Source organism: Bombina bombina, chromosome 2 (genome assembly GCF_027579735.1).
Source record: "Bombina bombina isolate aBomBom1 chromosome 2, aBomBom1.pri, whole genome shotgun sequence".
Taxonomy (NCBI): Eukaryota; Metazoa; Chordata; class Amphibia; order Anura; family Bombinatoridae; genus Bombina; species Bombina bombina.
Window position 1 is genome coordinate 1276042128 of NC_069500.1, and position 23263 is coordinate 1276065390.

The window sequence follows — 23263 nt, forward strand, 5'->3', positions numbered from 1 at the left end:
TTAGCTAATTTAATTTAATCTAGGTAATTGTATCTAATTTAGTTAATTTATTTAATTATAGTGTAGTGTTAGGTGTTATTGTAATTTAGGTTAGGTTTTATTTTACAGGTTAATTTGTATTTATTTTTGCTAGGTAGTTATTAAATAGTTAATAACTATTTAGTAACTATTCTACCTAGTTATAATAAATACAAACTTGCCTGTAAAATTAAAATAAACCCTAAGCTAGATACAATGTAACTATTAGTTATATTGTAGCTAGCTTGGGGTTTATTTTATAGGTAAGTATTTAGTTTTAAATAGGAATAATTTAGTTAATGATAGTAATATTTATTTAGATTTATTGTAATTATATTTAAGTTAGGGGGTGTTAGGGTTAGACTTAGGTTTAGGGTTTAATAACTTTAATATAGTGGCAGCAACGTTGGGGGCGGCAGATTAGGGGTTAATAAATGTAGGTAGGTTGCAGCGACATTGGGGGCGGCAGATTTGGGGTTAATAAATAGTATGTAGGTGTCGGCGATGTTGGGGGCAGCAGATTAGGGGTTAATACATATAATGTAGGTGGCGGCGGTGTCCGGAGCGGCAGATTAGGGGTTACAATTTTTATTATAGTGTTTGCGATGCGGGAGGGCCTCGGTTTAGGGGTTAATAGGTAGTTTATGGGTGTTAGTGTACTTTTTAGCACTTTAGTTATGAGTTTTATGCTACAGCGTTGTACCATAAAACTCATAACTACTGACTTTTAACTGCGTTAGGACTCTTGACGGGGTAGGGTGTATAGCTCACTTTTTGGCCTCCCAGGACAGACTCGTAATATCAGCGCTATGGAAGTCCCATAGAAAAAAGACTTCACAAAGTTTACGTAAGTCGTTTTGCGGTAAGGCCAAAGATGTGTACGGTGCCTCTAAACCTTCAAGACTTGTAATAGCAGCAGTAGTAAAAAAGCAGCGTTATAGCCTCTTAACGCTGCTTTTTTACCCTAACGCACAACTCGTTAGCTAGCCGATTGTGTTTTAAAAAAATTAAATTGTGTATAAGACATCTAAATATATCTATCCTCTTAATATTAAACATTCATTAAAATAAGAAAAAAAAGAAAACATATTATGTGAAAAAACTTTCTAGGGTCTATTTATAAATAAGACCATTGTGTATATATATTAAGGAGAAAAAAAATATAATTTATCAATATCCCATAATAATAAAGTGTTTTGCAAAAACTAAATTGTGTATGAGACATCTATATAAAAAAATGGGGAAGTGGTTTCCTAAACCAAATTTATATATAACAATAAAAAATCAGTGAACTAACTTTCTAAGGACTATTTATTAATTAAACCACTGTAAAAAAAAAAAACCCTAGCACCTGATATTCCTACCAAAATTCAACCTTACCTTTTAGTGAGTGAGAAGTGAGTTACTTCTTCTTTATTGTTCTAAAACTTAATCTCATCCTGCAGTAGGATCTTAATTTAAAATGGGAATATAACAAAGACTTTAAAGCCCTTTTTATTTAATTAGCTACATAAAGGAATAATTTCTCTTCCGGCCTTCGTTGTATCAGCTGCATAATCTTTATAAATGGAAATTTTCCTGTCTTGGTATGAGTCTGAGTTATTTTGTTTATATGCATTGAACAATATCATTTTAGTGTTAAAACTCACAAATTCCACAATTACTGGTCTAGGGAAGTCCCTTGAGTAATTACTTTTCCTCAGTACATTAATTATTTTAACTTTTTCAACAGTAAATGGGCCCTTTTCTTTAGGAACTCCTTATAATGCTCAGAGATGCACTTTTACAAATTCCTTTAACTCGTTTACCTTTTTAGATTCTGAAATACCAATGATTCTAAAGTTTTTTTGCCTTGAACGATTTTCTACATTTTCTAATCTTGACATTAAAGATTTATTCTGCTTTTCTAGTTCCACAATTATTTCATTTAAATTTTTATAAACATCTCTTCAATATCAGATATTCTTTGCTCTAATTCTCCTAGTCTCATTTGAAAATTCATAATGTCTTCAGATAATACCTGTATATCCTTTTGAACCTCTTTATGAACCCCATCTATTTTTCGGATTAATATTTCTGGTATCTACGAGATAATAGATAAACCTTCTCTATCCAATGTATTTTCAGTAGATACCAATGGTTTTTCTGTAAACAAAACTAATGATAATCTTCTTTTTTTTCACCCTGATTTTTAGGGCGACATCTTGTTACGCAGTAAAAATGTGTCCATAAACTATCACTTCGCATCTGATACTAACCAATAAAGGCCTTGAAAAAGTTATAATATACACACTCTCTTAGTTCTCACCTGTCTCTTTAAATTTAGAGCCTTGTTTCACAGGCCTTTAGTCTAATGCAAAACAGGCTTGTAAGAGGGGAAAGATCCTCCCTTTATTTTTGTTGATATTTAGCCTAAACCTACCACTAGAGGGAAATAACACATATACGGCTAGTTTACAAGTGTACGGCTTTTAACGCTGAAACAATGGCCATTCCAGCGTAATGGCCAAGAATGCATATTACGAGTCGTGTCGGTATAACTATACCGCAAGTATTTTAGTCTGTAATGCAACGTCCATTCCGCACTCAAAAAAATTACATTTTTGTGTGGGAATTTCATAGCGCCGGTATTACAGGTTGTGCGTTCAGGCTAAAAAGCTTGCGTTATGCTCTATACCGACATGATCCATACCGCCATCTGAGAGCAGTAGTTATGGATTTTGTGAAAATGTTTCACAAAACTCATAACTTAACTGTTACAAAGTAAACTAACACCCATAAACTACCTATTAACCCCTAAACCGCCGCACTCCTGCATCACAAACACTTTTTAAAACTTTTTAACCCCAAATTTGCTGCCCACCCACATCGCTACTATTAAATAAACCTATTAACCCCTAATCTGCTGCCCACCCACATGGCCAACACTAAAATAAAGCTATTAACCCCTAATCTGTGGCTCCCCGACATCTCTGACACTATAATAAAGTTATTAACACCTAAACCTCCGGCCTCCCACATCGATGCCACTAAATAAACCTATTAACCCCTAAACCTCCGGGCCTCCCACATCACCGCCACTAAATAAACCTATCTTCATCCAGGCGGCCAGAAGTCTTCATCCAGGCGGTGACACCTTTTCATCCTGGCGGCGCGGAGTTGAAGCATCCTGGAAGCCGATCTCATCCTAAAGGACTTCTTTACTGGGGGGAGACCAATTTGACCTACTTTACGCTCACAGTATCAGGGAAAAGATGTTTACAGAAAAATATATGTTAGTAAGTACTGCGCTGGCCAAAAAATATAGATATCAAACCCTTCTAAAAAACACACCTTCCTCCAAAGTATGTTATATAATTAAAGAACAAATTGAATGTAGTATTTAGAGGGCGCTAGGAGAAGCTAAAGATATCTTAATATGCTACCTTAGATAGGTGTTAAAGAGAATTAGCCTTATTGAGACTGTGATTGTCTGTACATATATTTATATAGACTAAACCACAAATGCAATACCTAAGGATTTCTAAATGATGACTATAGATTGGTGTGAACATAGATTAGTCTTAATTTAACTGGATATGTTTATATGCAATATTATAAAATTTACCCCAAGCAGAGTAGGCAAAGATTATTACAAATGTATTTACAAAGATACTTCAGGTTAAGTATACATTCACAATAGTAAAATTTGGGACGTCTCCCATACAAATAGGACCACTCCTAAAGAATGGCATATAAAAATATAAAAACATTCTCAAATTACAATAAAATGATAAAGCAAAAATAAATCCCAACTGATCAGGGGTCATATAGCAGATAAAATCAATGTATATGTATAAACTCTTCCAAATTAACAAATCTGGATAAGTGGATACCCTATGTTAGTATAGCCAGCTATATAAATAACATATACCATTAACTAATTAAAAAAATATGCATTCAGATGTTATGAACCACATACCACCATAGGAAAAATGTATATATTATTATAAGACGTACTGGTAGAAGTTAGTATTGCAGGACATAAACACACTTTTGGCGCTACTTTGAAGAGCCAAGTAAAAGCAATGTCTCTTATTGCAAGTCTCTTATAACGAGTTTCCCACTTCAGATTGTGGTAGCATACATTACTATTGCAAGCATATTATTCTCAAGGTCGTAAGCGAACTGTTCCACAGGTAAGTGACACTTTGTATCAGCAGTTTTAGTTTACCTGCAAGTGCTATGCTCCTAGCTCTTGTTTCTTACCGCAGTTTTTTAAGCGTGTGTTTGGCGTGTTGTGTGGCTCCTCTGTGGTGATCCTGTGACTTTCCCTTATGTCACAGCTCTGATCAGCTATGTAGCGGTTCCGGTTAAGGGCTGGATTGGATACAAAAGAACTTTTTAAAAGTAATTGCAACCTTAAAAGATTGCAACACAAAGTCTCCTTGCACTTAGTGCTGATAGCACACAAGTAGTGTTGTATAGAGCATATATTATAACCCGGGTTATTTTTAAATGTTCCACGATGTTCAAAAGATTAGACACTGGATCAGAAGTTATACGTAGATTTGTGCCTGTGTGTTAGTAATCAGAAATGTTCAGCCTGTATACCATCAACATGTTTCACCCTATGCTGGGCTTTTACTTGAATGAGAAATGAGAAATAACTTGAGAGTGCTTTGAAGAGTTTATTCAGATAGAGTATATAAGCATCACAGATATTTATTGGTGACAAACTAAAGTGACTTTTTTTCTCTTTCATTGTTCAGATAGAGCATGCACATTTTCAACAACTTTCCAATTTACTGCTATTATCCAAATTGCTTCATTCCCTTGGTATCCTTTGTTGAACGAGCAGCATTGCACTACTGGAAACTAGCTGGACACATCAGGTTAGCCAATAAAAAGAGGCATATAGGTGCAGCCATCCACCAATCAGCAGTTACCTCCCTGTAGTGTATTAGTGTACCTAGGTATGCTTTTAATAAAGGGTATCAAGAGAACAAAGCAAATTAGATCATATAAGTCAAAGGGAAATTTGTTTAAAATTGTATGTTTTATCTGAATCATGAAAGAAAAATGTTATTGTTGAAAACAATGTATTCTAAAGAGCTAACAAATTTTACTTGGAAAAAATTAAAATTATAGAGTATTTACTGAAAAAAACCTCTTTATTTTGCAATGTGATACAGTTTGATACAACAACATTCTTCATATAAATCATCTTCATTCATTAGAGCATATCATTGTATCACTAGCAACCCTGCAATGCTAGGTGTTTAACTCTTTTATGGGGGTTAAACACATAGTTAAATTACTGTTTGGGAGCTGCAGAGAACTGCTGGGCCCAAGCAGAAAATGCCACTGAGCCAATCAGGCTTACAGACATAGGTTGAGATTCAATAAAACCTGTTGGTAAATATCATATTTAAAGTGAAAAAGTTATCCTGGTGCAAAACTTTTTGGGCCCCCCATATGTAACTCAGTATTAAGCAATAGTAATAATATACATGCTACTCTGTATAGTGATTTTGAATATAGATAGATGGACCTGTAACCTGCACTGATAAAAGGCTCTCCTGGATTAGTATTGCACCCCTGCATCTCATAGCTCTATAATTGCAGAATTCAGATGGTTTATACCTGACCCTCGTCACATAAGTGAGTTGCCAGTCATTCTTCATTTTGAAACTGCCTGTTTTTTTACTTTTCACCTTAAAGCACATAGAACGTGTACCACTCTGAAGGATACCGGCATCACAAAAACACTTTTAGAGACAGAGGCATCACAAAAACACTTTTAGAGACACCTTTCATTCTATATACTTTGTCATAACAAAACAAATACAAAGATATTTTTCAATTAATAACATTTAGCAGTAAACCATTTTACAAGTATTTCCTAAGGGTTTGATGTGCAGGATATCACATACTGGGGAGCTCACACAACTATAGATGTTAATCCCTAATGCTACAGTATTTGGCGGTGCTATACAAATAAACAATAATAGCACTACCAGGAACACCCATTAACCAAACTGTGAAAAATATTGGTGACGTGATGTTCAATGAATTTTAATTATGTTCTTACCTTTTGCAGCAAGTCCCTTGGTAACCTCACAAGCTTTAATTAAAGGGACAGTCTACATCTTAGTCATATTAAAGTATTACCTTAGATTAAAGGGACAGTCTACACCAGAATTGTTATTGTTTTAAAAGATAGATAATCCCTTTATTACCCATTCCCCAGTTTTGCATAACCAACATAATTATAATAATACACTTTTAACCTCTGTGATTATCTTGTATCAAAGCCTCTGCAAACTGTCCCTTTATTTCAGTTCTTTTGACAGACTTGCAGTCTAGCCAATTAGTGCCTGCTCACAGATAACTTCACGTGCACGAGCACAGTGTTATCTATATAAAATACGTGAACTAACACCCTCTACTGGTGAAAAACTGTTAAAATGCATTCTGAAAAGAGTTGGCCTTCAAGGTCTAAGAAATTAGTATATGAACCTCCTAGGTTAAACTTTCAACTAAGAATACCAAGAGAACAAAGCAAAATTGGTGATAAAAGTAAATTGGAAAATGTAGATTGTCCCTTTAAATAAAGCATTTCATTTTATACTAGAATGTTTTTTTAAGATGAATAAGAGTTACATAAAATATGGTGTTGTTATCATGCCACGATAGTATAAAATTGTTATTGTTAAATTAATACAGAGAGAATAAAAAAGTAAACTATATTTTATGTAGAACTACAGAGAGCTCTAAATTATGGGGTATGTCCAAGTCTATAAAACAAATACACTGCAGTCCAAAACCATTTGCTTTTTTTCCTTGAAATAAAAACTCATATTGCAGTAAACTGTGAGCAGCCTTAATTTATAATAGATATTTACGTAGAGTGTGATTATTTTAACATTACTAATGTTGGAAGTGCCCAGTAAAGATTACAAGATATGCAAATTCTTCTGGAGAGTTAGATATGATATAATTATGGACTTTTTGACTACGGCACTAATTCTCACAGTATAACTAAAACATTGTCATATTAGATTTTTTATGGAAGATTTTATATGTCCCAAAATGGTTGTACACTATTAGATTACAATATAGGCGTGAGAGTCAATCATTTTTTTCTAGAAGGTGGTTTTGTAGCTACATTAGTATTTTTACTTATTCACTTTACGATTCATTTTACAATAACTTGCCACAGACGACATTTAAATGCATTTTATAGAAATTTTATTTTGAAATCTTATAAAGTTTCTTTATTGTAACAGTTTGTATTGTTAAGCATCTGTTAATATTTTCTGTGTTTGGCTTGTATCATTATAATAAAAACAGAGACAAACAATATTTTACATTATTACTGTCACAACGGGGCTATTACAATCCATTGGAAGAGTTATACAAAGTGCTTTGCATTGGTTTTTGGAAGATTCTCGAAATAGAGGTCACTCCAGATCAAACAGTGGTTTTAAAGGGACGTTCAACACCTCTTGTCTGTGCTTGTTCCTAACTAGCAACTTAGGTTGCAGATTTTTGGCCTCTCTAGGGAATGTGGAACAAAATAAATTTTTTACAAAAAAAGCAAGATATGTTTAAAGTGAAGGTAAATATTCATGAATGAGTGCCCGGTTTTTAAAAATACTATTAAAAAACAAGGGCACTTTCATACTTGAAAGTTGACATTGCAGCGGTTTTGTTTTGTTTTTCTATTGGTTTCCTTGGTTGACAAGCATACATAGGTAGCCTCAGGGGTAACAATGCATTACTGGGAGCTAGCTGCTGTTCGGTGGGTGCACATATATGCCATTTCTCCAACATTGGTGTGTCCGGTCCACGGCGTCATCCATTACTTGTGGGATATTCTCCTCCCCTACAGGGAAAGGCAAGGAGAGCACACAGCAGAGCTGTCCATATAGCTCCCCCTCTAGCTCCGCCCCCCAGTCATTCTCCTTGCTGCTCTGAACAAGTAGCATCTCCTCGGGGATGGTGAGGAGTTTGTGGTGTTAGTTGTAGTTTTTTATATCTTCTATCAAGAGTTTGTTATTTTAAAATAGTGCTGGCTTGTACTATTTACTCTACAACAGAAAAGTGATGAAGATTTCTGTTAAGAGGAATATGATTTTAGCACAAGTAACTAGAATCCATTGCTGTTACCACGCAGGACTGTTGAAACAAGAGAACTTCAGTTGGGGGTAACAGTTTGCAGACTCATCTGCTTCAGGTATGACTAGTCTCCTTCTAACAACACAGGCTAATGCTAGATGACAGTCATTTTTCCCCTCAGGGAAAATGGTAAGCCATTTTTCTTTCACCTCAGCAAAAAAGATAACAGGCTTCCCCTTTTTGATTTTTATGCTGGTAGACACTGTTAGGGGCAAAATCGATTGGTTTTTATTACAATATCATGGCATTTGAACTGTTTTATAAGCTCATATACACTTGGGAACGTTTTTTTATTGATCTGGCATGTTTTAGACACCTAAATCTAGTCAGGAAGGCCCCTTCACTCTAGTGTGCTCAGGGAGGAAGCCTCATTTTGGTGCTTCAGCTGTGCAGTTGATTTCAAGGCAGTGCATGCAGTTTTCATGTGAGAGGGTCCTGTGACTCAGAAAGTGACTCCAGAAGGCTTATTTCTGTGGATGGTTGACCCCTAAGGAAGGTAAAATGCTGCAGCAATACTGTAGCAGGGATTGTAGTGTATAAAAACGGTTAAATCCAACAATTAGCTCTGGTTTGCTTGTTTTAAGAGCTAGAGTCTCCATATTTGCTGTGCAATACTTTCTAAGCATTAAGACACTGGGGTCCAAATTTCATAAAAATCGGATATTGCCTTCATAGTTTTTTGAACATTCAGAAATAAAGTGTGTAATTTTATTATTTAAAGAGACAGTAACGTTTTTGTTTAAAATCGTTTTTATTGCATTGTTTGCCTGCCTAAATCTGTTTAACATGTCTATGCCATCAGATAACCTATGTTCTGTGTGTGTAGAGACAAATGTGTTCCCCCTTTGAGTGTTTGTGATAATTGTGCCATAGCGTCCAAACAAATAAGGACAGCTCTGTTACATTTCATAATGTTGCCCAAGATAATTTATCTAATGAAGGTAGTGAGGATAATTCTACATCCTCTCCTTCTGTGTCTACACCAGCTTTGCCCGCGCAGGCGACACCTAGCGCGCCAGTGCTTATTTCTATGCAACAATTAACAGCAGTAGTGGATAATTCTATAGCAAATCTTTTATCCAAACTGCCAGCATTTCAGAGAAAGCATGATTGTTCAGTTTTAAATACAGATAAAAAAAGGATGAACAATCAGACGCTGACGATGCCTTATCTATTTTACCCTCACATCAATCGGAATTGGCTGTGAGGGAAGGGCTGTCTGAGGGTGAAATTTCAGACTCAGGAAAAATTTCTCAACAGGCAGAACCTGATATAGTAGCATTTAAATTTAAGCTAGAACATCTCCGCGCTTTGCTTAAAGGGACAGTCTACACCAAAAATTTTCTTATTTAAAAAGATAGATAATCCCTTTATTACCCATTCCCCGTTTTTGCATAACAAACACAGTTATATTAATATACTTTTTACCTCTGTGATTGCCTTGTATCTAAGCCTTTGCAGACAGCCTCCTTATCTAAGTGCCTTTGACAGACATGCAGTGTAGTCAATCAGTGAAGACTCCTAAATAACTTCACAGGAGTGAGCACAATGTTATCTATATGACACATGTGAACTAGCACAGTCTAACTGTGAAAAACTTTCAAAATGCTCTGAGCTAGGAGGCGGTTTTCAACTGTATAGAAATCAGTTTGAGCCTAGCTAGGTTTATCTTTTCAAAAATACCACCAAGGGAACAAAGAAAATTTGATGATAAAAGTAAATAGGGAAGTTGTTTAAAATTGCATGCCCTATCTGAATCATGAACGTTTAGTTTTTACTTTACTGTCCCTTTAAGGAGGTATTAGCTACTCTGGATGACTGTGATTTTGTAGTAGTACCAGAGAAGTTGTGCAAATTGGACAAATTTTTAGAGGTCCCAGTGCACGAAGACGCTTTTCCAATACCCAAGAGGGTAGCGAGCATAGTGGATAAGGAGTGGGAGAAGCCAGGTGTACCCTTTGCCCCACCTCCTATATTTAAGAAAATGTTTCCCATAGTAGACCCTAGAAGGGACGCATGACAGACGGTCCCGAAGGTTGAGGGAGCTGTTTCAACACTAGCGAAGCGCACAACTATTCCTATAGAGGACAGCTGCGCTTTCAAAGATCCTATGGATAAAAATTGGAAGGATTGCTTAAAAAGATTTTTGTTCAACAAGGGTTCATCCTTCAACCAGCTACGTGTGTTATTACTGTCACTTCAGCGGCGTCCTTTTGGTTCGAGGAACTAGAAAGGTCGCTCCAGAAAGAGACTTCCTATGAAGAAGTCATGGACAGAATTCACGCATTAAAGTTAGCTAATTCCTTTATATTGGATGCCGCTTTTCAAATAACGAAATTGGCGGCGAAAAACTCAGGTTTTGCTATAATAGCGCGGAGGGCGCTTTGGCTAAAATCCTGGTCGGCAGATGTGTCGTCCAAGACTAAGTTACTTAATATTCCTTTCAAGGGTAAGGACCCTTTTTGGGCCGGAATTGAAGGAAATTATTTCAGACATCACTGGGGGTAAGGGCCATGCCCTCCCACAGGATAGGCCTTTTAAGGCTAAGAACAAGTCTAATTTTCGTTCCTTTCACAATTTCAGGAACGGACCGGCTAATAACTCCACTGCCGCTAGACAAGAAGGTAACGCGGCCCAGCCCAAACCCGCTTGGAAGCCCATGCAAGGCTGGAACAAGGTTAAACAGACCAAGAAACCTGCTGCTGCTACCAAGACATCATGAAGGGGTAGCCCCCGATCCGGGACCGGATCTGGTAGGGGGCAGACTATCTCTCTTCGCTCAGGCTTGGGCAAGAGATGTTCCGGATCCCTGGGTACTAGAAATAGTCTCCAAGGGATACCTGCTAGAGTTCAAGGGACTTCCTCCAAAGGGAAGATTCCACCTGTCTCACTTATCTTCAGACCAGATAAAGAAACAGGCATTCTTACATTGTGTAAGAGACCTATCAAAGATGGGAGTGATAAACCCAGTCCCCTCCGGGGAACAAGGTCTAGGTTTTTACTCAAACCTGTTTTTGGTTCCCAAAAAAGAGGGAACTTTCAGGCCAATCCTGGATTTAAAGATATTAAACAATTTCCTCAGAGTTCCATCCTTCACGTGGCTCTTCCATTCGGTTTAGCCACCGCTCCCAGAATTTTCTCAAAGGTGCTAGGGTCCCTTCTAGCGGTCCTAATGCCAAGGGGCATCGCTGTAGCACCTTATCTAGACGACATCCTAATCCAAGCGTCGTCTCTTTCCAAAGCGAGGGCCCACACAGACATTGTGTTGGCTTTTCTCAGATCTCACGGGTGGAAGGTGAACATAGAAAAGAGTTCACTGTCACCGTCCACAAGGGTTCCGTTTCTGGGAACAATAATAGATTCTATGGAAATGAAGATCTTCCTGACAGAAGTCAGAAAGTTAAAGCTTCTAAACGCTTGTCGAGTTCTTCATTCTATTCCTCAACCCTCCATAGCTCAGTGCATGGAAGTAATAGGACTAATGGTCGCAGCAATGGACGTGGTTCCTTTTGCTCGAATTCATCTAAGACCATTACAGCTGTGCATGCTCAATCAGTGGAATGGGGACTATACAGACTTTTCTCCCCAAATTCAAGTAGACCAGGTAACCAGGGACTCACTTCTCTGGTGGTTGACCCAGGATCACCTGTCTCAGGGAATGAGTTTCCGCAGACCGGAGTGGGTCATTGTCACGACCGACGCCAGCCTCTTGGGGTGGGGCGCGGTCTGGGACTCCCTGAAAGCTCAGGGCCTATGGTCTCGGGAAGAGTCGCTTCTCCCGATAAACATTTTGGAACTAAGAGCAATATTCAATGCGCTCCTGGCTTGACCTCAGCTAGCGAAAGCCAGGTTCATAAGATTTCAGTCGGACAACATAACGACTGTTGCGTACATCAATCATCAGGGGGGAACAAAGAGTTCCCTAGCGATGAAGGAAGTAACCAAGATCATACAATGGGCAGAGAATCACTCCTGCCATGTATCTGCTATTCACATCCCAGGAGTAGACAACTGGGAGGCGGACTATTTGAGTCGTCAGACTTTCCATCCGGGGGAGTGGGAACTCCACCCGGAGGTCTTTGCTCAGTTAACCCAATTATGGGGCATTCCAGACATGGATCTAATGGCGTCCCGTCAGAACTTCAAGATTCCTTGTTACAGGTCCAGATCCAGGGATCCCAAGGCGATTCTAGTGGATGCATTAGTGGCGCCTTGGTCGTTCAACCTAGCGTATGTGTTTCCACCGTTTCCTCTCCTTCCCAGGCTCATAGCCAGGATCAAACAGGAAAAGGCCTCAGTGATTCTGATAGCTCCTGCATGGCCACGCAGGACTTGGTATGCAGACCTGGTGAATATGTCATCGGCTCCACCATGGAAGCTACCTTTGAGACAGGATCTTCTAGTACAAGGTCCATTCGAACATCCAAATCTAGTTTCTCTGCAGCTGACTGCTTGGAAATTGAACGCTTGATTTTATCCAAACGTGGGTTTTCGAATTCTGTGATAGATACTCTGGTCCAAGCCAGAAAACCTGTGACTAGAAAGATTTACCATAAAATATGGCGTAAATATATCTGTTGGTGTGAATCCAAGGGATTCTCCTGGAGTAAAATAAAAATTCCAAGGATTCTCTCCTTTCTCCAAGAAGGTTTGGATAAAGGGTTGTCCGTTAGTTCTCTAAAGGGACAGATTTCTGCTTTATCTGTCTTGTTACACAAACGACTGGCAGCTGTGCCAGATGTACAAGCTTTTGTTCAGGCTTTGGTTAGAATCAAGCCTGTTTACAGAACCATGACTCCTCCTTGGAGTCTAAATTTAGTTATTTCAGTTCTTCAAGGGGTTCCGTTTGAACCTTTACATTCCATAAATATTAAGTTATTATCTTGGAAAGTACTGTTTTTGGGTGCTATTTCTTCTGCTAGAAGAGTTTCTGAATTATCTGCTTCGCAGTGTAATCCACCCTATCTGGTTTTCCATTCAGATAAGGTTGTTTTGCGTACTAAGCCTGGTTTTCTTCCAAAAGTTGTTTCCAACAAGAATATTAACCAGGAAATAGTTGTTCCTTCTCTGTGTCCGAAACCAGTTTCAAAGAAGGAACGTTTATTACACAATTTAGATGTTGTTCGTGCTTTAAAGTTCTATTTAGAAGCAACAAAAGATTTTAGACAAACCTCATCTTTGTTTGTCGTTTACTCTGGTAAGAGGAGAGATCAAAAAGCTACTGCTACCTCTCTCTCTTTCTGGCTAAAAAGCATTATCCGATTGGCCTATGAGACTGCCGGACGACAGCCTCATGACCGAATCACAGCTCACTCTACTAGGGCTGTGGCTTCCACATGGGCCTACAAGAACGAGGCTTCTGTTGATCAGATATGTAAGGCAGCGACTTGGTATTCTCTGCACACTTTTGCCAAATTCTACAAATTTGATACTTATGCTTCTTCGGAGGCTATTTTTGGGAGAAAGGTTTTGCAAGCCGTGGTGCCTTCCATTTAGGTAACCTGATTTGCTCCCTCCCTTCATCCGTGTCCTAAAGCTTTGGTATTGGTTCCCACAAGTAATGGATGACGCCGTGGACCGGACACACCAATGTTGGAGAAAACAGAATTTATGCTTACCTGATAAATTACTTTCTCCAACGGTGTGTCCGGTCCACGGCCCGCCCTGGTTTTCCTAATCAGGTTGAAAATTTTTTTTGTCTTTATACACTACAGTCACCACGGCACCCTATAGTTTCTCCTTTTTCTCCTAACCGTCGGTCGAATGACTGGGGGGCGGAGCTAGAGGGGGAGCTATATGGACAGCTCTGCTGTGTGCTCTCCTTGCCTTTCCCTGTAGGGGAGGAGAATATCCCACAAGTAATGGATGACGCCGTGGACCGGACACACCTTTGGAGAAAGTAATTTATCAGGTAAGCATAAATTCTGTTTTTTCATTGGTTCAATCGTTGTGCTCAACTAGCACTCATTGCATTCAACAAAGGATACCAAGAGAACTAAACACATTTCATAATAGAAGGAAATACATTGAAAAGGTGTTTAAAATTTTGGATTTCATGTCCATTTAACTAAGTAAATGACTGCACTTCTAATGTAGTTTAAAAATATATTGTGTACTTTAAGGTATTTGACTAGAAAGCGCTTAAAAGTGTATCTATATGTCTATATATGTAAAGGATAAAAACCAATATATAAACTTGTTTAAATCACAATCAAAAAAACAATTAAACAGCAAAAAACAAATGTGATGGTGCACAGAAAAGGATAAATGTCCCAGGTTAGGTAATCATGATGGTAATTTCACAGCAGGTAAACCTCAGAGAAAAAACAAACACATATAGTGAAGTTCTGTGGTTTTAAATGTTTTTGAAGAGACAGAAAAGGTACTCACATTGTCTAGAGCTTCAAGATCAAGCTCTAGATATAAGTACACAGAAAACTCCTAATAGGAGACATGGCAAAGAACGATATCCCAGCTTCACAAGGAATGAATAAGAAGTAATAAAAAAGTACTAACATTTTAATAAAAACAAGTCACAAGGCATACATATGAGACTGTCCCAATCATAGACCACGGTAAGCAAACGACTGTGTATATCACAATGCCTGGTGAATGCTGTTAAAGGTCCGGTAAGGAACAAGGCCCCGCCCCTTTTGTGATGTCACTTCGCTCCGACGTACGTTTCGCCAAGCACAGCTTGGCTTTTTCAAGAATGACTTCAAGTTGGTTCTAGTGTCCTTTTGTAGTTGTAACTCCACTTCTGATTGGGTCCTGGATTCTTGCACAGGTGTTTAGACAGAGTCCTTCTATCTTAAGGGTCTCATTAAGAAAGATTGAACATACTTGGCTAAATAGCAATATGTAATACACACAATGTAAAATACACATCCTTAACAATATATGGAAAAAATATATATTTAAAATAAAAATTAAAAAATTGCATAAGTTTATATAGGAAACAAACCTGTGTCCTAAAATCTCAGCAAAATGCTAAATATTGGTCTTAGCATCCTACGCTAATCAAATAGTTCAAAATACATGGAATTTTCACCAATGTTAACATTCATTGACTGCAAACTTTATATAATAAATTTTAAAAGACATCTGCCTGGAATCAAACTGATAACCTTACTGTCTCAAAAATATTATGGATGCAGCCCTAAACCACTAGTATAATAGAGTTGATGTTAACTAAAAGGGATTTATTTAATCTATTAAGAAGATTTAACCAGAGGAGAATATTATTCTAAAAAATGATGCAGTTCAAAATATTTATTTAGACCATGTGGAATAAAAGTGTTAAGATCAAAGATCCATTTAATTTCCAATCTTCCTATTGTGGCATTTATATCCCTACCTCTCCAATATATTTGAGCTTTTTGAATACCTAAATATAACTTTTATGTGTTTAGGATCACAATTATGTTTTCTTTTAAAGTAATCAGATAATGCATGTTTATCAAAACCCTTTTTGATATTATATACATGTTCCCGAAATCTAACTCAATGTTTTCTTGAGGTTTTTCCAATATAGATCAAATCACATGAACATTTTAATAGATAAATCACATTATTTGAATAACAAGTAATCATTTGTCTTACCTCATACTATTTCTTCATACCAGTTGCTAAGGACCTAATATTTCTATCTTGTTGAGAGAATTCTTTACAGCCCATACATTTGCCACATTTATAGAAATCTTTAAGATTTCCCCTTAGCCAGTAATCTTTATTTTTATCTTTAAGAAAACGTTTAGTAATTCTATCCTTAATATTTTCTACTTTTTTAAAGACTACAAATGGCTTATCTGGTATAATGTCTTTCAGACCATAATCTCTCTTAAGAACTTCCCAATGTTTAGTAATAATATTCTTTATCTCTTTATTCTGAGCACAATAATTCAGAATAATAGGTCCTACTTTTCCGTCTTTACAGGCAAATCTATCATTCTTTTTATCATTATATTTCAAAAAGATCTCTCAATTTTTTTTTTTTGCGTCTTTTATATATATATATTTTTTTAATAAACAGTTTTATTGGTTTATATGGAAATTATACAATGAATCTTACATGTTATTCTTAATCATAACAAAAATAAAGTGTTGCAACAGCATTGGTATACATATTCTTGGTTTGTCCTCCATCTGCACTGTTAATATTATGCTATAGTCAAAAAGTATTTACGCCTGGAGGAGATCTTTTAACTTATAGATAAACAGCCATAAACGTTAACCATTATTACTCTGGATAAGAAGAAAACAAAAATAAAAATAGAAATTCAAAGTAGACACACACATAAATAAATATAAGGAACTAAAAAAGGAAAAAGAAAATAGAAAATACCTGTCAGCAACTTATGGTATCTTATGGTATCTTTTAGACTTGGACTTGTATCTTTGTGGAAAATTTAGCGGTGGTATTTGTAGCATTTACCCTCAACACCTATCCCTTCCTGGATAATTGATTAGATTTCACTTCTCCTCACTAGACTTTTCCAAACCCCTCAGAAAAGCAGATAACAAGATAAAAAGAAGAGAGAATGGGAAAGAGGGTACGGGGGGACTAGATTGACACGAGCGTATTACTATTCTATTGTCTGAACCATGGGTTGGGAGGCTTTGTTCCCAGGAGTAGAGTTGGCATTTCTCCCACCGTCTTCCCATAAGAATTTTATGTCAGCTAATATGTGTACCTTCCCCCTCCTAGTATAACCATAGTCTTCCAAGATTAAAAGGTCTGTAACTTTGTCAGTCCAGTTTTCAATGTCGGCGAGTATGGGGTCTTCCAATGTAGTGCTATAAGTGCTTTGGCTCCTGTCAGGCCCATTTGGAGTAAGGTAAGTCTCAGATTACATGTTAATTTCGGTAGATCATTCAGCAGTGCAATTGTAGGTGTCAAAGAAAGATCAGTCCCTAAAAGTGGCTTTAGATAATTCTCTAGAGAACTCCACAAGGATTGGACCTTAGGGCAGCTCCACCACATGTGGATATAGGTTCCTCTTGCTTCGCAACCCCTCCAACATTTCCCCAAAGTATCAGGGTAAATAGATTGTAACCTCACGGGTGTGAGATACCAGCGTGGTAATACTTTAAAATTAAGTTCTAATGCCTGAGGTGAAGTTGAAGTTTTCTTTGTTCGCAAAAAAATATATTGCCATTCCTCTGCCTGTATGTCGGTCTGTAGATCTATATGCCAGTGACGCCTGTATGAAGGCGGCTGGTGGGTTTGTTCACCCTGAATCATTCTTTTTGCTAATGACAGTGAATGTTTTATCGTTCCTTTAATAGTACAAAAACTCTCGAATGGAGTGGGCTCCCTCAAATAATCCTGTTTAAATGGGGACGTGTGGACAAAGTGTGCAAGCTGAGAATATTTTAGCCAACTAGAGTAATTCCCTCCCATTATGTCAGTTAAATCCTCTCTCTTTTTAAGCTTCCCTTGTGTAACAAATTCTCTTAGTGGGGTAGTGTAGTCCCAACCTGTCAATCTCTTATGACCCCTATCCAGTCCTCCAATTAATTCAGCATTTCATGGGATTGGGAATAGTGGAGAGCGGGTGCTCGAGATGTGTTTTTTCTTTTTGGTGATCAGATCCCAAGTTTCAAAAACACGGCAACGTATTGCAATTTATGTACATTGGGGTGGTCTAAGATCTTTGGGGACCCAACAAAGAGCCCCTACATCCGGGGCCTTTACGATATTTGAATCTATTGCTACCCAAGCTTTGACTTCCATAGACCTATGCCAGTCCATCTCCCTTTGTAAGGTTATAGCGTCTAAGTAATCTGACATGCATGGGAGACCCAACCCCCCAAGATCTCTCTATTTTCATTACCTATTTCTTGTATTATAGAATCAATTTTCTATTCTGGATATCTCTTTTCTATAAAAAAATCTAAATTGTTCAGATTGCTCATAAAAACACTCTTGTCGCCTCAATTCCTCCGCAGTCTACTTATCTGGCTCTTGGGGATGTTTTTTAACTAATTGTAAAGATGACAACTGTCTAATTAGATGTAGCTATTAACATCTACAGGTTTGAAATAATTCTTAGTCTTTAATAGACCATTTTCAATATACATATTTAAATCTAAAAAATGGAGTTACAACTACAAATGGACACTTGAACCAACTTGAAGTCATTCTCGAAAAAGCCAAGCTGTGATTGGCGAAACGTACGTCCGAGCATAGTGACATGTTCCTTAACGGACCTCTAACAGCATTCACCAGACATTGTGATATACACAGTCTTTTGCTTGCCGTGGTCTATAATTGGGACAGTCTCATATGTATGCCTTGTGACTTGTTTTTAATAAAATGTTAGTACTTTTTTACCACTTCTGATTTATTTCTTGTGAAGCTGGGATATTGTTCTTTGCCATGTCTCCTATTAAGAGTTTGCTGTGAACTTATATCTAGAGCTTGATCTTGAAGCTCTAGACAATGTGAGTACCTTTTCTGGCTCTTCAAAAACATTTTCTAGTGAACTGCTTGTGCAATCCCGCCCCTTGCAGATTCGTGGCCAATCGGCCGCTAGCAGGGGGTGTCAATCAACCCGATCGACCACAGTATAGTGTAAATATAAGTTTTATATGTACTGGGAAACAAAAAGAATTGTGTGACTCACTTTATTGCTATAATCGCTTTATTGCGGTGGTTTGGAACCAAACAAGCAATATCTCCAAGGTACGCCTGTATATATATATGTATATATATATACACACACACAGTACTGTGCAAAATTTTTAGACCACTATTAGATTTGTTGTTTTAGCAATGGTGTAATGACCAAATATAATTGTTTATCAGTCTCTTTATTAGAATACAACCAGAAAATACAGGATATTTGTATGCAGTATTAAAAAACAGAAAAAACAGCTTCTATAGGCTAAAGTGACAAGTATTTGGTTTGACCTCCCCTTACACTTGAGCAATAGCAGGAACCTGACTCTCGTAAACCTAAATGGAATGGGACCCTAATTAATGTCTTTGCTAACACCTATATTTGTCCTACTATTTCATGTCATATTGACTACTGTGAAAAAAGGTCTATTACACCACGATTGTGCAAGACATGCTTGAGCATTACCTACACATTTGGTATGAGTTTAATTCATTGGAAGCTTGCTAATAAAACCAACTTTTAATCACATAATTTTATTCAAAATGCCAAAGATCACAGAATTTGACAGACATAAAATTGTACTTTTGCTGCAAACAAACTGGATACTCAAGATGTGGTATTCAAGCTGTTTATAAATAAATTTGAAGAATCAGGAGTGATCAAGGACAAAAAAAGGACTGGAACGCCAAGAAAACATTCAAAATCTGAATGTTTCTCAGAGTTTTTTCTTTGAGAGACCGGAAGAAGTCTAGCACAGACCTGGATCAGCATCTGGCAGCTTTATCAGGATCCCAAGTTGACCCTTCTACAGTTTGAAGAAGCTTGATCAGGAATGGTCTTTGTGGAAGGGTAGCAGCCAAGAAACATTTGGGGAAAGGGAACAGGGTGAAAAGGCTAAGATATGCTAAAGCTCCCAAAGATTGGAATGAAAATCAGTGGAAAAGAGTATTATGGAGTGATGAATCCAAGTTTGAAATTTTTAGGTTCAATCCTTGACAATATGTGAGAAGAATTGGAGTTGTAGAGAGATGGAAGAATGAATGCTTGTTGCCTTCAGTGAAACATAGTGGAGAGTCCGCCCTGGTTTGGGGCTGCATTTCAGTGGTATTGGCAATATTGTCTGAATTGATGGGATTATGAATGCTGAAAAGTTCAAGTTTTAATTATTATTATTATTATCGGTTATTTGTAGAGCGCCAACAGATTCCACAGCGCTATTAACAAAGACGGAGTACAACAAAACAATTATAGGGTTCAAATGGGTAGAGGGCCCTGCCAAGAGTTGCACTGTTGTAGTAGTCAGCTCTTGAGAAGGTGATCAACAAACAGCTGGACTCTTAGGCTTACATGCTAAGGGGGTTCAGGGGATAGCAATGGAGGAGAGGAACTGGTATAAAGAAAGCTTAGCGTAGGTTGTATGCATCCCTGAACAGTAGAGTCTTTAGGGAGCACTTGAAGCTTTTAAAACTAGAAGAGAGTCTTGTGGAGCGAGGCAGAGAGTTCCACAAGATGGGAGCCAGTCTGGAGAAGTCCTGTAAATGGGAGTGTGATGAGGTGACAAGAGAGGAGGAGAGTAGGAGGTCGTGAGCAGAGCGAAGGGGACGGGAGGGAGAGTATCTAGAGACAAGGTCTGAGATATAGGGGAGAGCAGTGCAGTTGAGGGCTTTGTATGTCAGAATGAGAATTTTGTGTTTGATCCTAGAGGCAAGAGGAAGCCAGTGAAGAGATTGGCAGAGAGGTGCAGCAGATGAAGAGCGACGTGTAAGGAAGATGAGTCTGGCAGAGGCATTCATTATGGATTGTAAAGGAGCTAGGTGGTAGGTGGGAAGACCAGAGAGGACAGAGTTGCAGTAATCGAGGCAGGAGAGAATGAGAGAGTAGATTAAAATCTTAGTTGTGTCTTGTGTAAGGAAGTGTCTAATTTTAGAAATGTTTTTAAGGTGGAAGCGGCAGGCTTTAGCCAATGACTGAATGTGAGGAGTGAAAGAAAGATCTGATTCAAATGTGACCCCGAGACATTGGGCATGTGGGGTAGGGGTAATGATGGAGTTGGCGACAGTTATAGAGAGATTGGGGGTGGAGAGTTTAGAAGAATGGGGGAAAATAAGGAGCTCAGTTTTGGAGAGATTTAGCTTGAGGTAGTGAGAGGACATCCAGTTGGAGATGTGAGAAAAACAGTTAGTGACATGGGTTAGCAAGGAAGGAGAAAGGTCTGGTGCAGAGAAGTAGATTTGGGTGTCATTGGCATACAAATGATATTGTAAACCGTTGGACTTTATTAGGGAACCTAGTGATGACGTGTAGATTGAGAAGAGAAGGGGACTGAGGACAGAGCCTTGCGGTACTCCGACAGAAAGTGGTGACGGGGCAGAGGAGGCCCCAGAGAAGGCTACACTAAAGGTACAGTTTGACAGGTAGGAAGAGAGCCACGAGAGGGCTGTATCACATATGCCAAAGGATTGGAGGGTTTGGAGCAAGAGAGGGTGGTCAACAGTGTCAAAAACTGCGGACAGATCAAGGAGGATAAGCAGAGAGAAGTTGCCTTTTGATTTCGCTGTAAGTAGGTCATTGGTAACCTTAACAATTGCTGTCTCTGTGGAGTGATGGGGACGAAATCCAGATTGCAATGGGTCAAGGAGGGAGTTTATTGTAAGGAAATGGGATAGGCGTGCATAAGCTAGTTTTTCGAGAAGCTTTGATGCAAGAGGGAGGAGGGAAATAGGGCGGTAGTTGGATGGGGAGATAGGATCAAGGGAAGGTTTTTTGAGTATAGGTGTGACCAGTGCATGTTTCAGCAATGAGGGAAATATACCGGTGCTGAGGGAGAGGTTGAAAGTGTGTGTGAGTATAGGTGTAAGGGTGGCAGAGAGGGAGGGGAGTAGCTGTGAGGGGATAGGGTCAAGGGGACAGGTAGTGAGGTGAGAGCGCAGTATAAGTGCTGAAACTTCTTCCTCAGTAACAGGGGAGAATGAGCTAAGTTTAAGGTTATGGTTGATTGAGAGCATATGAGGGGGTGAGAGAATGGAATTATGTTGAGAGCTGATTTCATTTCTGATGGAGTTGATTTTGTTATTGAAGTGGTTGGCAAAGTCTTGAGCTGACAGAGAAGTTGTATTAGGAGGTGGGGGAGGGCAGAGAAGAGTATTGAAAGTGGAGAACAAACGTTTTGGGTTTGAAGAAAGATTAGAGATAAGAGTAGAGAAGTAATGTTGCTTATGGAAATTAAGGGCAGAGTAGTAGGAGTTCAAGATAAATTTGTAATGTTGATTCATCATGGCATTCCTTCTGGAAAGCACCTGATTGGGAATGGTTTTATTTTTCAGCATGATAACGATTCATATCATAGCTAATGCAGTGAAATCATATTTGGAATGAAAAACAGCTGATAAAACACATAGTTCAGACCCTAATATTATAGAGGCAGTATAGGATCACCTGGACAGAGAAATAAATAAAAGACAACCTAAATATAAAGAAGAACTCTGGGAAGTGCTGAAAGAAGCCTGGTATAATATACCAGAAGATTACTTCAGAAAACGTCATGACAGTCTCCCCAATAGAGTTCAAGATGTGCTTAGGGCCAAGGGAGGTCACACTTAAAGGGATAGTAAACCCAAAAACTTTTTAAATCTTTATTAAAACTTCATTATGTGTGTGAAATATTTCAAATAAGTACCTGTTAAATTTTTTCACTCGTTTTCTAATTATTCTTCATCAAATATCTTTTTTTTTTTTTTTTTTTAAATAAATTTTTATTTGAGAAAAACTCTAAATACAGAAATTTCAAACATAGGCAGTATTGTCAATAAAACATAAAAAAAAAGAAATGATAGCAACCGTTAGTATAGCTTCAAAGGTTACAATGTACAAGGTAAGAAAATGTTGCTCGGTACTGCAGTGTGTACTTTTCTCTTTTTTCAAAATTATATAGCGTATATAGACATCAACATAAATAAGTGGGAACATATATATACTCATACAGAATAATCAAAGAAATAGAATAAATGAGTGAGAGATGGAGAAAACACAGAGAGAGGGTCGCAAGAGGGGATGGAGAATGAAAAATGTGGGAGGGCGGCTTACAATAAAATATTAGGTGGGAAGTGACCAAAGTCAATACGCTATCAGCTTGTTCAATTAGGGAATTTTTCCCACCAGGGAGCCCAGGTTGCAAAATAAAAGTCTAGTTTATCTAGGGCAGAATATGAATAGGCTTCCATTTTTGAAATAAAGTTGGCTGTGGCTAAAATTTGTGAAATGGTCGGGGGAGTGAGTTGTTTCCATGCTTTCGCTATTTCTAATTTAGTAGCCATTAGGACATAGATGGATAAGGCTTTATGTGTAGGAGTAATAACTGGAAAATCTAAATGTAGTAAGCCAACTTGGGGACTTAGTGTAATGATGATACCTAGAGAGTGTAGAAGGTTGGTTATCTGAAGCCAAACAGGGGACACTCT

The 23263-nt window shown here is 37.9% G+C and overlaps 1 long non-coding RNA gene across 2 annotated transcripts in view; it reads left to right on the forward strand.

Moving 5' to 3' along the window:
* Window positions 1-23263, forward strand: part of LOC128650271 (uncharacterized) — a 278851-nt gene that overhangs the window by 208054 nt on the left and 47534 nt on the right. Inside the window, exon 1 of one of the 2 annotated variants that reach the window (XR_008400738.1) lies at window positions 3231-3296. The exons of the other annotated variant lie outside the window; for it this stretch is intronic. This is a non-coding gene — a long non-coding RNA (uncharacterized LOC128650271). Of the gene's footprint in view, window positions 1-3230; window positions 3297-23263 lie in introns of those variants that run through there. 2 annotated transcript variants of the gene reach the window in all.